Raw genomic sequence first — 12,760 nt, forward strand, 5'->3', positions numbered from 1 at the left:
TTTTGCTTCTGCAGAAACTGTCCAGTTCTGAAAAACTGTCCAGTTTTTTTTATTTTTTTGCAAAAACTGTTCAGTTTAAAAAAAAAAAAAAAAATGGCATCATATAATGATAATTGGTCGGATGGTAGTTATGCATACTTTGATGACCCTTGTCTTTATTGCGGAGGACCACACTCATGGCAAAATTGTTTGAATTCTTCCGGGGGCGGGTTGTGCGCACAATCCCAAACCTATGAGTGGAGTATATGTGATAGATGTGGTGGTCAAAATGGTCATTGGGATAATTGTGATTATTTGTCCTTCCCTTCCCCGAACCCCCACTATGACTATTCTAGTTGTGATTTTGATGATAGTAGGGATAAGGAAATGGAAGAAGCCTCAAATGCTCAAAATGAGAGGATAATGCTCATGTTAGAGACCATCCTTGAAAAAGTTGAAAAACAGGACTTAGCGGTTAAGGACTTGAGGCAACCACTTGATGACTTGAGGCAAGCAATTAATTGCAATGACAAAGCTATTCACATCTTGGAGGATCAAATGAAATTATTGGTTCAGATTCATAATGCTCAACAACTTGAGGATGTTGAAAGTAGGCAAGAAAGTGACCAAAACATGAATGTCTCCAAGAGTGAATTTCTACAAGCTTTGAATGACTCTCAACTTGAAGAAAGCCTTGACAAAGTGGAAATAGTGAGCCAAGATTGGCTTATGTCTCAAGCTCAACAACTTAGAGCCTATGGGGATCATCGAGAAGACATTTCGAGGATGGTGGAAGAATTTGTAAAAATCCATGTTGAGCAAAGGCAAGAGTTGAAGGAACTTGAAATTGCTATCCGTGACTTGAAAGCCGAATTGAATGCAAAAGTTGAGGTATGCAATACTCAACATCAAATAGTCATGGATAGTAGTTTTAAGTTAGTTTCCAATGAAAAAGTGGTCAACATTGATTTTCAAGAGCTAATGATAAATTGCCAACCGACCAATCCAAATATAATGCAAGATGCCGAAATTGAAGAAATGATACTAGAGTTGCATAAAAAAGTTCATATAATGGTTTTTGAAGACTCTAGTTCATTTTTGGGTGAGGATGTCAAAAATGAAGTGAATTTGAAAATGGAGCGCCTTAGACCACATTCCAACCATTTTTCAACATTGTGCTTGGTTGATGATATGGAAGTTGAACTAACCGAGCCTATGGAGAATTGTGAAAATGAAGAAGAAAGCGTTTTCATTTTGAAGTTTGCTATGCCAAGAAGACAAAATGGCATGCCTCACTTAAGGGCCAAGAAGTGCAAAATGCGATACCCGAAAGTTGGCCTCGTTTTTCTGCCACCGCCCCATGAGCGCCATCATGATCTTGATTCAAAGTTGGGGCGCAAATTCATATCTTCCAAATGGAAGGAAAAGTGGTAAAGGTAACCGTCGTGCCGCGACGTTAAATCAAGCGCTTGGTGGGAGGTAACCCATCGTTTTAAAAGTTTTAAATCGTTTTTGAAATTTTATTTTTTAGAATAGTTTAGTTTATGGTTTTTGACTAATCTACAAAGTTTCAGAATTTTTGGAGTTGTTTTGAGCATGTTGGATATCCGGACAGCCCCTAAAATCAGTTAAAAAAAAAAAAAAAAAAAAAATCTGGTGGCATAACCTGCGAAACGTAGGTAATACCTGCGAAACGCAGGTCATACCTGCGAAATCGCAGGTCTGGTCGCATAGTGTGACAGAGACAAAAAAAAAAAAAAAAAAAAAAAAAAAAAAAAAAAAATCTTTCGCAGGTCGTACCTGCGACTCGCAGGTCATACCTGCGAAATCGCAGGACGGGTCGCAGGTCGTGCCAGTGAGCAAAAAAAAAAAAAAAAAAAAAAAAAAAAAAAAAAATTCTCTTTCCTTACTGTTTTATGTTTTGTCTGATTATGTGCAGTGAGGACACTACATTGTTTGTAGTTGGGGGTGACATGTGATAGCTAGCACATTATATTTTGGTTATGCTTTATTTGTAACCTTGTCGGGCTTGTTTTGTGACTGTCGTTGTGGCTGTGGATAGACGTTGTTACAAATGGAACTTGCTCAAATTTCTGAAAATGTCGTTCTTTTGGCATGTTGTGGATTAGTCACTTTACTTAATTTATTTTCATTCTTAGTTAGGTAGTTTAGGAGTAAAAATGGTATTGGGATGTGATTTTTTTTGCCTCTTGACTAACTTTTGGCTTACTTGGTACCAACATATTTAAATCTTGGCATATGAATTCTTGATTTTTGAAAAAGAAAAAAATGATTGAAGTAAGGGTTCTTGTTGTGACTTTTAGATTCAATTTTTGGCTCTTACTTTCACTAATTAGTCTCTTTTGGCTATGAGTGACTTTTTGAGTTCATTTGTTTCAATTTGTTCTTGGATACATATTCTACTTGAGTTTTCATGTGCCATGTGTGATGAGGTTTATTTGTGAGTTCTGTTGCATTATTTGTGGTCTAGAACTTGCCCGGAATGAGTTTCAAGGTGAAATCCTAGACTACACTTGGTTTGAAAAATGATGTTAGGCCTTCATTGAACCGCTTTTGTGCCTTAAATATCCTACCCTTGCATATTCTCCCTAGTCAACCCCTTTTGAGCCTTTAACCTTTTCTTTGGCAACCATGTTACAAACTTTAACCTTTTGTTCTTCATTGATCCATCTTTTGGTACCCTACCTCCTTAAGTGCGTTGAAAGTGCAAATATAGGCTAAAAGCCTAAGTTTGGGGGTGATGGTTGGAAAAAGTTGTTATGTGGGAGTTACTTTTAAGGCGAAGAGGTAAAAAAAAAAAAAAAAAAAAAAAAGGGTGGAAAAATTTCAAAGGAAGTGTACTTTGATTGTTGAAAATTGTAGTGCTTAGGGAGGTTTTTGAGTCACCATTTCCAAATTATATCCCTACCTTAACCAAAAGCCTACATTACAACCCTTTAAGTCCTAATTGATTTTGAACCAAGTGTGTCTATATTAGCGGAGAAATACATGAAGGGCAAGCTTATGGTACTACTTGTGCAATTGAACATCTTTGTGAGAGAAGAGAGTTAATTCTTTCCATTTGATATCCCATTTGTGTTTCAAATTGCATTTTTTGTGAGTTTGGGATTCTCTCTTGATTGTGAGGGCACATGAGAATTTATGTTGTGAATTTGTTCCATTTTCCAATTAAGATGAATGAACAAAAGAAAATTGTTTTGTGATAATGAGGCAAATTTTGAAGCTTTAGTGTCATGACGTGATTGCTACTTTGATTAACTTGGTGTTTGAGCACTTGAAATGAAAATTTAGTTTTTGAGAAGAAGTTGGTGATTCATATGTTTTGGATTAATTGTTGGTACCAATCAAAGTCATGTGTTTGTGCTTAAAGTAGACCTTTTTGACTTGGTATGATGTTGGTGCACTTTTGACTGGAGTCCTTTGAAGGAAATTATAATTTGATTTGCTTGAGGACAAGCAATAGTTTAAGTTTGGGGGTTTGATAAGTTGGTATTTTACCAACTTATTTCTTCTTTAATCTTAGATTGTTGCTATGTTTTGATTAAAAAAATAGTGCATTTAATGTCGTTTACTTCCATTTTATAGGTTTATGTGATTTAGAAGTGATCGGAAGAAACCAAGTCAAAAAGAGGCCAAATTGGACAAAAACTGCACAGTTTTGCAAAACTGTCAAAAGTGGACAGTTTTGCAAAAACGGGACAGAACTGCAAAAAACGGGCAGAACTGCAAAAACTGAAATTTGGGGCATATTTTGTCATTTTTGGAACTTGAAAAAATGAGGTAATTACAAAAGAAAGAGAAGGGAGCAATTTTATTCATCTTTTGCCATTTTGCAAGCTTGGAGGCTAGGGTTCATCTACACCACACTTTGGGGTTGAAGATTTGAAGATTTGGTTGAGCATTTCTTAAACCTTTAATTCATTTCTTCAATCTCTTGTTTTGTATTGTATATCTAAGTGTGTAGTATTTCATTTCAATACTTGAATCTTGTTTATGAAAATATTCTTGATTAAAGTTTGGATTGAATCTCTTGTTATGCTTATGTATTGAATGATTTTTATTTCTAATGAAGTGGGTTTATTGTTTTTCTATTAACTCTTCATGCTTAAATATCTCCTAATGGTTGCAAACATTATTTGTGCCTAAGCACTTTTACTTTGCTTGAGAAAGAAAGTGAAAGTTAGGAAAAGAGTTTGATAGCAAGGATTTGGGTCATTAAACCCATCCAATAACTTGAGCTAGAGATAGGATAGTTAACTTGAGGTTGAATTGATTGTGTTTAACATCACACTCTAAGGCTTGAGAAAGCTTAGAGTGAAATTCATTGATTTGGTTGAGAAACTTTCAATGAGATTTTAGAAATCATTATCTATTAACATAGACCCGCTCTTAGTTGTAATATCATAAAATATATTGGATCGTTACTTGAGTGTAATTTCCTTTGTATCCATGCTTGTGGCCATTGATCAATTTACTTGCTTTCTAGGTTAGTTTATATATTTTCGCATTAGTCATAAATTTCTCAAAAACCCAAAATATCATTTATCGTTTGGCAGAGCTTAGTTAGTAAAAATTCCTTACTTTCTTAATCGCCTAGCACATTGTTCCCTGTGGGATCGACCCCGACTCATAGTTGGGTAAATATATTGCATACGACCGTGTACACTTTCTCTTTGAGGAGTGTATTTGGACGTTATCAAAATTCAAGTAAATTTTAAAATTTCATCTTCCCTCTTCAATTTTTTTCACCTTGCTATATTGACAACTTTTTCAATGTAATCTTCATTTAATAAAAATTAAAAAAAAAAAATTGGATCAACTTCGATTCTTAATAGGAAACTCAATTTATATATTAATTGTTTCCTCAAAAGTTCTTATTACTTTGCTATAACAATGAATTACTTCTCAAAATATATTTTTTCATAAAAATGTACTTAATTAATTAAAATTGAAAAATAAAAGGATTACGTATCATAAAAAATGATGATCTTTCAAGAGTGAAAATGCCTTGAATTGAGCAGTACATCCAAGCACGTCTATATGGTAAATTCTTAATCTTTAACATCTTTAATATTTAGTTTAACAAGTATATTGGTAATTATTTAGGAAAATAGTAGGATAGTTAGCTCGATTCATACTTATAAGTTTTCCACATTGAATGAGTTATTACTAGCCGTGGTATAAGAAGGGTTCTTTTTTTTTGTTTTAGCCGTGGTATATCTTATTTTTTGTTTCATTTTATTTGTTGTAATCTTCTCTCTATAATGCTAATATTTGTATGCCTATTACAAGTGTATGCATGTCTTTTCCTTTATTATTACTTTAAATAAGTTTTTTCCTAAAACAAAACTGTATTTGCTTTGGTAAATATGACGTGATTTAAAAAAAAAAAGTAAAAGAAGAATAATTGCATGCAATTAAAACCTATGTGTTCTTGAATGTACACGAGTATATATGAATTGAAAAATTGTAATGGTGATAATAATTTGGTGAAAAATATGTCTTGCACGTATGAATATGTTTGTGTGGATTTAAAATCAAGTTCAATCCGTCATTTTGCTTTCAATTCCTATCACTCTATTAAAATTACAAAATGAGAATGCCAAATTAGAAATGTGAAGGACTTATACCGTCATTTACAAGGGGAAGTGACATAAAATAAAATCCATGACTATTTGTTGGTCCATTATTGTTGCAAGAGAATAAGCGAATAAGTAAATGTTCGGAGATCATGCAAACTGGAGGAGGGGGATGCGGGGTGGGGGGTGAGGGGTGAGGGGTGAGGGTGTGGGAGTTAGATTAGATGATGTTATTTATTGAGAAAATTCTTAAAAAAAAAAAAAAAAAAAGTGAGAGAGAGTGAGAATGAGTTATTGCTCATAAAAACTATATTATGAATAAGACCGCGTAACGGAAGACTCAATAAATAGAGCCAAAATTTAAAACATGGAGTATAAAGAAATTCAATTACCACATTAAAAATTTAAAATATAAATAATTAAATTTGTCATGTGGGTAACTCTAAAACATAGCAGTAACAAGTTCTTTGCTTTTCAAATAATTATATAAAATAAAACCTTTTTTTTATATGTCATATAACAATAATTAATCAGGATTGTGTAATGAACAAGGTTAATCATCACAAGATGATAATTAACTTTTGTTAAATTAATATAATCTAATGTGTTCAAATAAGTAAAATTCTAATTTAATATTTCAAAAATTTATTAATTTTAAATATGTTAGTGATATATGATAATTTTTTATTATATCTAACAAATAAGCAAATAATTTTCTATGATTAGCTTCATTCGATACCAGCCGCGCATCGCGCGGGTACGAATACTAGTATATAAAATAGGAGAGGTATAAGCAATGTGGTTAAGTCAAGTGGCAAGCTAATAACAAGCCACTTGACAATTTTAAGACAAAGTTAATGAGAATTGGGACAATGCTTTTAACATTTTTTTTATAACAATTCAAAATTGAAAAATAATTTTATGGGAAATAAAGTTTAAACTTTTAAATTTAAAACAAACAATATTATCCGCATTGAGGAAAAAGCCTTTATCAAGAACACAATGTATCACAATTATAGGACTATTCAAACTAATTAACAATGTGCTGGACTTCAATTGTGTAAATCTTTTAAAAGTTAATCCGGATTTCTTTTCAAGATGGACACTTTATAGATAATTCCAAAATTCAGTCAAATTTATTATCTTATTTTTAAACTCTATGGTTATTTATTTATTAAATGGTATATTTGAAAATATTGTTTGAAATTCAAATTGCAAGCTAACCAAATTTGCATCCCATGTTATGTCAAAAAATTCCATTGCGTTCTTTTATTCAATGAACCTGAAATTATTTTGAAGTTTTAAAATTTAAGCTATCAAATATATATGAGAAGCTTCTCATGCTCCTCTCTCAAATTATCTTCTCCAATGTGAATTTTATTATTTATACATTAAATATTGGTTTTGTATAAGAGTCAACTAATCACTTATGCATTCATTAGATTTAATATATATATATATATATATATATATATATATATATTAAATCTAATGAATGCATAAGTGATTAGTTGACTCTTATACAAAACCAATATATATATATATATATATATATATATAATGAATTTCTTTATACCAAAAGAAAGAAAGAAATTTTAAAAATATAATAATTAGAATAAAAAGACGGGGAAAACGTATAGAATAAAAAGTAAGAAAACAAAAACAAGCCGGTTAAAGTGGGATTAGAATTTAATTTAAGAATTATCTTTTTGATCTCATAGGATAAAGAAAAATCACGTGCCCTTTTACTGGACAAAAGGGAGTAGCATAAGAAATGATATCACTTATAATCATTATCCTTTAAACTTCACCATTTAAATAGGAGATAAACACTGCAAGCCCTAACAACTTCAGTTTTAAATTTTTTGGAATAACAATAATTTATATTAATATTATAAAATAAGGATAATTAGGATCTTAGGTTCCTATGTTTTCAAAATCTGTATTTAAATTTTAAATAACTATTCATAACGAATTGATATGATTTTGGAATTTGAGTTTAAATAAAATTCGAGTTGTATTCCAATTCTTTAGGCCTCTTATATATACCCCTTCAGTGAAACATAATTCAATATCTATTCTCTCATATCCAGGCATCTGGCCAGCAATTAGTAAGTGAGCTATCTGAACTTTTATTCTTTAAAAAGTATTATCTTATAATGTATATTACTTTTTGTCACGTTATTGGTAGTGAACTTTTTATTTGGATTTAAATTTCAGATCCTATAGATGATAGTAGTTTTTTTAAGCTTATAGCGTTTAACCCACTTTTGTGATAGGCTATCCATCAACTTTCAATTATGAACAAAGAATTATGGTGATCTTGAAAAAATTATTATAGATTTGAAAATGATAGAAATGAAAATTCTAATATTCTTCTCTATATTAAGACGTTAATGAATGCAGTACCACTTTGTTATTAAAGTTTTTACTAAATCATAATCAAAATTATATGGTGCTACTAAACCAACGAGTGATAGATATGTGTTATTTATATAGATATTCGTCACTTCATATGTATGTGTCCGAACAATGTTTATGCGTATGTGATTATAGTTTTCGTATGCTAATATCTTAATATATAATTTCTTTTTGTCATATAGGTTTTCTACAATGGATAAAAAAATTATAGGTTATGCACATCAAATTTCTCTCAATAATTGTCAAGGCACATTATTATGCTTGATTTAACTTTATTACAAGTATTGTTATTTTGCTTTTTTGTTTACAATTAACATTACAATTATCTTTTGTTACAGATGTAACTAAGGATTCTGAAGTTTCCACAGATATGATATATATAAATATTTCACAATGCGAAATGAATATTTGAAAAATAAACAAGTACAATGGAGAACCGAAATATATAAAGGAGTTTTACCAAATTGTCAAGGTATAATTTCATGCTTGATTTAATGTTGTTGTTGTTGTTGTTGTTATTAAGTTTAAGTTTTTGTTTACAATAACATTACACATTTATCTTTTGTCACAGATGTAATTAAGATATCTGAAGTTTCAATGATGTATACAAATATCTCACAACCGCAACGGATAGACGAAATACGTACAGAGTTTTACCAAATCATTCGTGCAAGGAATGAATGAATGTATTTTGAATTTATAAGAATTTATTTGGCATTTTGTTTGCTTTTATTTTTCTCTCTTTGGAATACTTTATATGGTTGTTATGATTATATGTATCTGTTTTACTTTTCTAACTTCAAAATTAACTAGATACGTTTTTTTAGTTGTATTTGGATTTTGAATGATATCAACTATGAGAAGGAGATGAGGCTTCTTTTAAATAAGTTATTACATTTGTGGCTAGGTAAAATAATTATATAAATAAATATTAGACGGATCATCAACTTTTTAAAGTAGTTGGGTTCCCTAGCATATTTATATTTAATAGAAATATTAATTTATACAATATTATGTATTAATTAGTGTTACATCCCGTATTCTCATGCGTTGGAAAGTGTGCGAGTTAAATGATACTAGTAATGAAAATGAGGTTATCCCTCGAGCTTATAGGTGGTTAGAGTGATTTTGAATGTATCATAAAGATTAGAAGTTAAACAAATCAAAGAAAATAAGTTTCGTCAAGATTCGAAATTTATTTGAATGAAATACGGTCCAAGCTATAGCATCCCGTATTTTTGACTAGGAAATTGAACCGTCCAGCATGAGCAAATTTACCCGAGCCCGGAGAATTCGATCATATCCAAGGATGAAAATCAAGAGCTCGGTGTGTACAAGGATGAAGTCCCAAAAAATTTTAAGACGAAAAAGTGTGGTGACGATGATTGAAAATAATATTTTATGTGTGGCAAACGAGGCTATGGACTATGTTATACTACATGATTATAATAATGAGTATATGAAGTGTGTTAGAAGTGATTAATATTGAGTGAAGTGAGATCAAGAAATTAATTATGTTAGTAATTAATTAAATACCGGGATAAAGTTGGAGAGTACGGAACTAATTAAAGTGTTATTTAGAATTAAGTGGAGGAGGACTTTTGGTGGGTGGCCATGTGGCATCCTAACACCAAGAAACTAATGACTAAGGTTAGTACTATGTACGTGTAGCCATGGAAATAAAAGGGCCGGTGACTATACATATCATTAGCTGAGGTGGCATCATTACATATAGTGTAATGATTTCATGAAAGTCATTACAGATATGGACGTATCATTATATTAAGTGTGGCCCCCATTTACAAAAGAAAACGCTATATATAGGTATATCTCTAATTGATTTCTCTTTGGGAGAATTCACTTGAAAATATAAATGTACAGCATCTACTTCGTACAGGCAACATTGACATACATCAATATAAAGATTGGAACGTGTATTTGTATTACTATAGCAGCAACGTGATTTGTAATTTCACGAATATGAAGTGTAATTCTTCTCAAGAATAACATACGGATTTGGCGCACTGCTTCGATCACGTTGTACCGTTTTATCGCGTTGTTGAATTCGGGCTATTCTTGAAGGGGAGTAAGGTGGAAGAAGAATATTTCTTGGCACATAAGGTAAGAATTATCATCTTCTAAGTGTGTTTAAAATTCATTGAAGTTATAGCTAAATTGTGGGATGAGAACTACGAAAATTATGCCGCAAATCGTATAAGTTGTTTGCTGTTGTTGTCGTGTAGGTTGTTTGGTGGTTGTTGAGTTGTTTATGGGCTGGAATTTAAAGATTTGATATGATTATTTCTGTGATCGTTGTTGTTGGTATTGTTGTGATAATCGGAGATTAATTGGAAGTTCGGGTTAGGCGAATTATATAGAGGAAATGCTGCCCGATTAACGGAATTTCCGTTAAGTTCTTAACTAATCAAAATACTAATCAAGAAGTATGAACTAAGAAGTGATTCCCATAAGTGATTGGCCGTAAATTTATAAGTTTGGGAAGTCGTAGTTTATTAACAATAGTGTTACTCTCATATTAAATAGGCTAAAAGGGCGACGAAACAAGCTTGGTTACGGTTGATCTACGACAGGTATGTAAGGCAAACCTTTCTTCCTTTGGCATGATTCTTGTGCTATTCATTCTATATGTACTCCATATGATTTCATTCTTAGACGAGTAAGGTCTAAATGTTTCTTGTGATGGCTTATTGATATTGCACTCCTATTATGTTCCGAAGGGAACGCCCATAAGGTGCCAGTTGAGTTGCGTATACGGTTTTACTAATGATTTTGAGGAAATTAGTTTTATACTAAAGGAAACATAAAGTTTGATTTTCAAAACCACTCCGAAGGGGTGCGAGATTTTACTATTTCATTTCATTTACGATTTATGTTTACATTCCATAGTATCATCTCTTTGTATTGATATTTGTGGATTAAGTTTGTGTTGACATGATTGTGATATTAAGCCGGAAGCGGCTGCCTGAAGGGGCCATCATTATTAAGCCGGAAGCGGCTGCCCGAAGGGGCCATCATTATTATGCCGGAAGCGGCAGTCCGAAGGGACTAATGTGATACTAGCCGGAAGCGGCTGTCCGAAGGGACTATTCTGTTAAGATGTCGGAAGCGGCATATGTGTTGGATTGCATTATTTACTTAAAGATTAGTTTGAGACTTCGTGTGCACATTTATGTTTCTTCCAGCGAAGGCTGCAGGTATTAAGTTAGATTGTGATTTCTTCTCTCCTAAGTCAAATTATGATTATGACTTGTTACCACCTTACATACTCAGTACATTGTCCGTACTGATGTCCTTTAGCATTGGGACGTTGTGTTCATGCCCGCAGCCTCAGATTGTTTAGCAGGTTAAGTGTATAGCTAGGATGCTTGGACGTCAGCTGGGATTGGCAAGTTCCACCTCATTCTGGAGCTGTGCTGAGTCATGTATCGATATGTATGATTATGGGTATGTTAGGGCCCTGTCCTGACTCATAATGTTCAGTTTACTTCTTAGAGACTTCTGCAGATAGTGTCCTGTGGTATGTTTGTCGAGATGTCGACAAAATGATGTCAGTTGAGTCATTTGTGGATTTTAAAAGAATATGTATTTTAGATGATTTCAATTGGTTTAAAGTACTTATTTGATTGAAGGTTTTCATAATCGTTATAAAGATAATGATTTCTATTTGGAAAAGTTTCATGTTTTTAAAAGTTTTTGAAACGACAGGTTTGATAGAGCGAATGTCTAAGGGTTCGCTCGACTCTGATGAGAGTCGGGTGCCCGTCATGCCCAACCATTGTTAGGGTGTGACAATTAGAGAATTAATTTATAAAATCATATAAAGAATTTATTCTTTAAGTTCCCTATTTTGCACTTTTTTACAATAATATTTTAAAGATAAGCTTTAATTTATTTTGTATCACCAAAGTCACATATCTAAAATTTATTTGGTATCAACGAAGTAATCTTTTGGTAATTTTAAAGGAATATTTATAACGTTTAAGAATAAAAAAATTTGGGATACATCAATACATTTTTTTGAATTTCAATTGAAAGATTAAATCTTTGAAATTTGAATTAGAAAACAAATTGTGAAAGATAAAGTTTTTGAATTAAATTTGTATGAGGATAAAGATAATGTGAGGATATCGATATATTTGAATATGATCTGTCCTCTATTTACAGGATTTAATTGGTACATTCCTCGCCTTCTTTTCATTCTTTGAATTCCACTTTCTCATAAGTGTCTAACTTTTAATGATGCAAAAACTTTCATATTTTTTTTTTTTACTGTCATATCAGTTCTCTTTTACTTATGTAAAATGTATTGCAATATATGTAGGTGGAGATATATATTTACTGAACTAGAATCACAAATGGAGAATAGTCAAAATATTAATGAGGTATGATAACCTAGAATATATTTGTTTGTTCACTATTTGTAATTTTTGAAACATAACAAGTTTCACATAAAAAAAAATTCAATTATCCTAAAGGTTTTTGTTTAGATTGTGTTGAAGTTTGCATGTATCATCTTTCCGTATTCTCATATATCATTCTGTTGGATGACATTTTTTTTGGCTATATAGCTTTCTTTGTTACACAATCCAATATTTTTATTTTAAAATTATTCAAATATTATGTGACAAATTTGAACATTAAAATGGGGTCAGTGTCATAAAGAAATCAAGTGAGATAAATATACTATTGCAACTACTAGAGAGGTTAGTGTTAAGAAAGAAAATTTTAACAGTGTTCTC

General features: G+C 31.6%; 1 long non-coding RNA gene across 2 annotated transcripts; it reads left to right on the forward strand.

Annotated features, from left to right (window-relative positions):
• The first annotated feature begins 9,787 nt into the window (after positions 1–9,787).
• On the forward strand, positions 9,788–12,505 carry LOC132605994 (uncharacterized). Of its 2 annotated transcripts, XR_009569535.1 has the most exons (3): positions 9,819–10,121; positions 10,545–11,465; positions 12,343–12,505. It is a non-coding gene; the product is annotated as an uncharacterized LOC132605994 (long non-coding RNA). The 2 variants fall into 2 exon arrangements; XR_009569534.1 differs by lacking the exon at positions 12,343–12,505 and having other exon boundaries at positions 9,788–10,121; positions 10,545–11,644.
• The last annotated feature ends 255 nt before the right edge of the window (positions 12,506–12,760 follow it).

This window comes from Lycium barbarum, chromosome 8 (assembly GCF_019175385.1).
Source record: "Lycium barbarum isolate Lr01 chromosome 8, ASM1917538v2, whole genome shotgun sequence".
NCBI lineage: Eukaryota > Viridiplantae > Streptophyta > Magnoliopsida > Solanales > Solanaceae > Lycium > Lycium barbarum.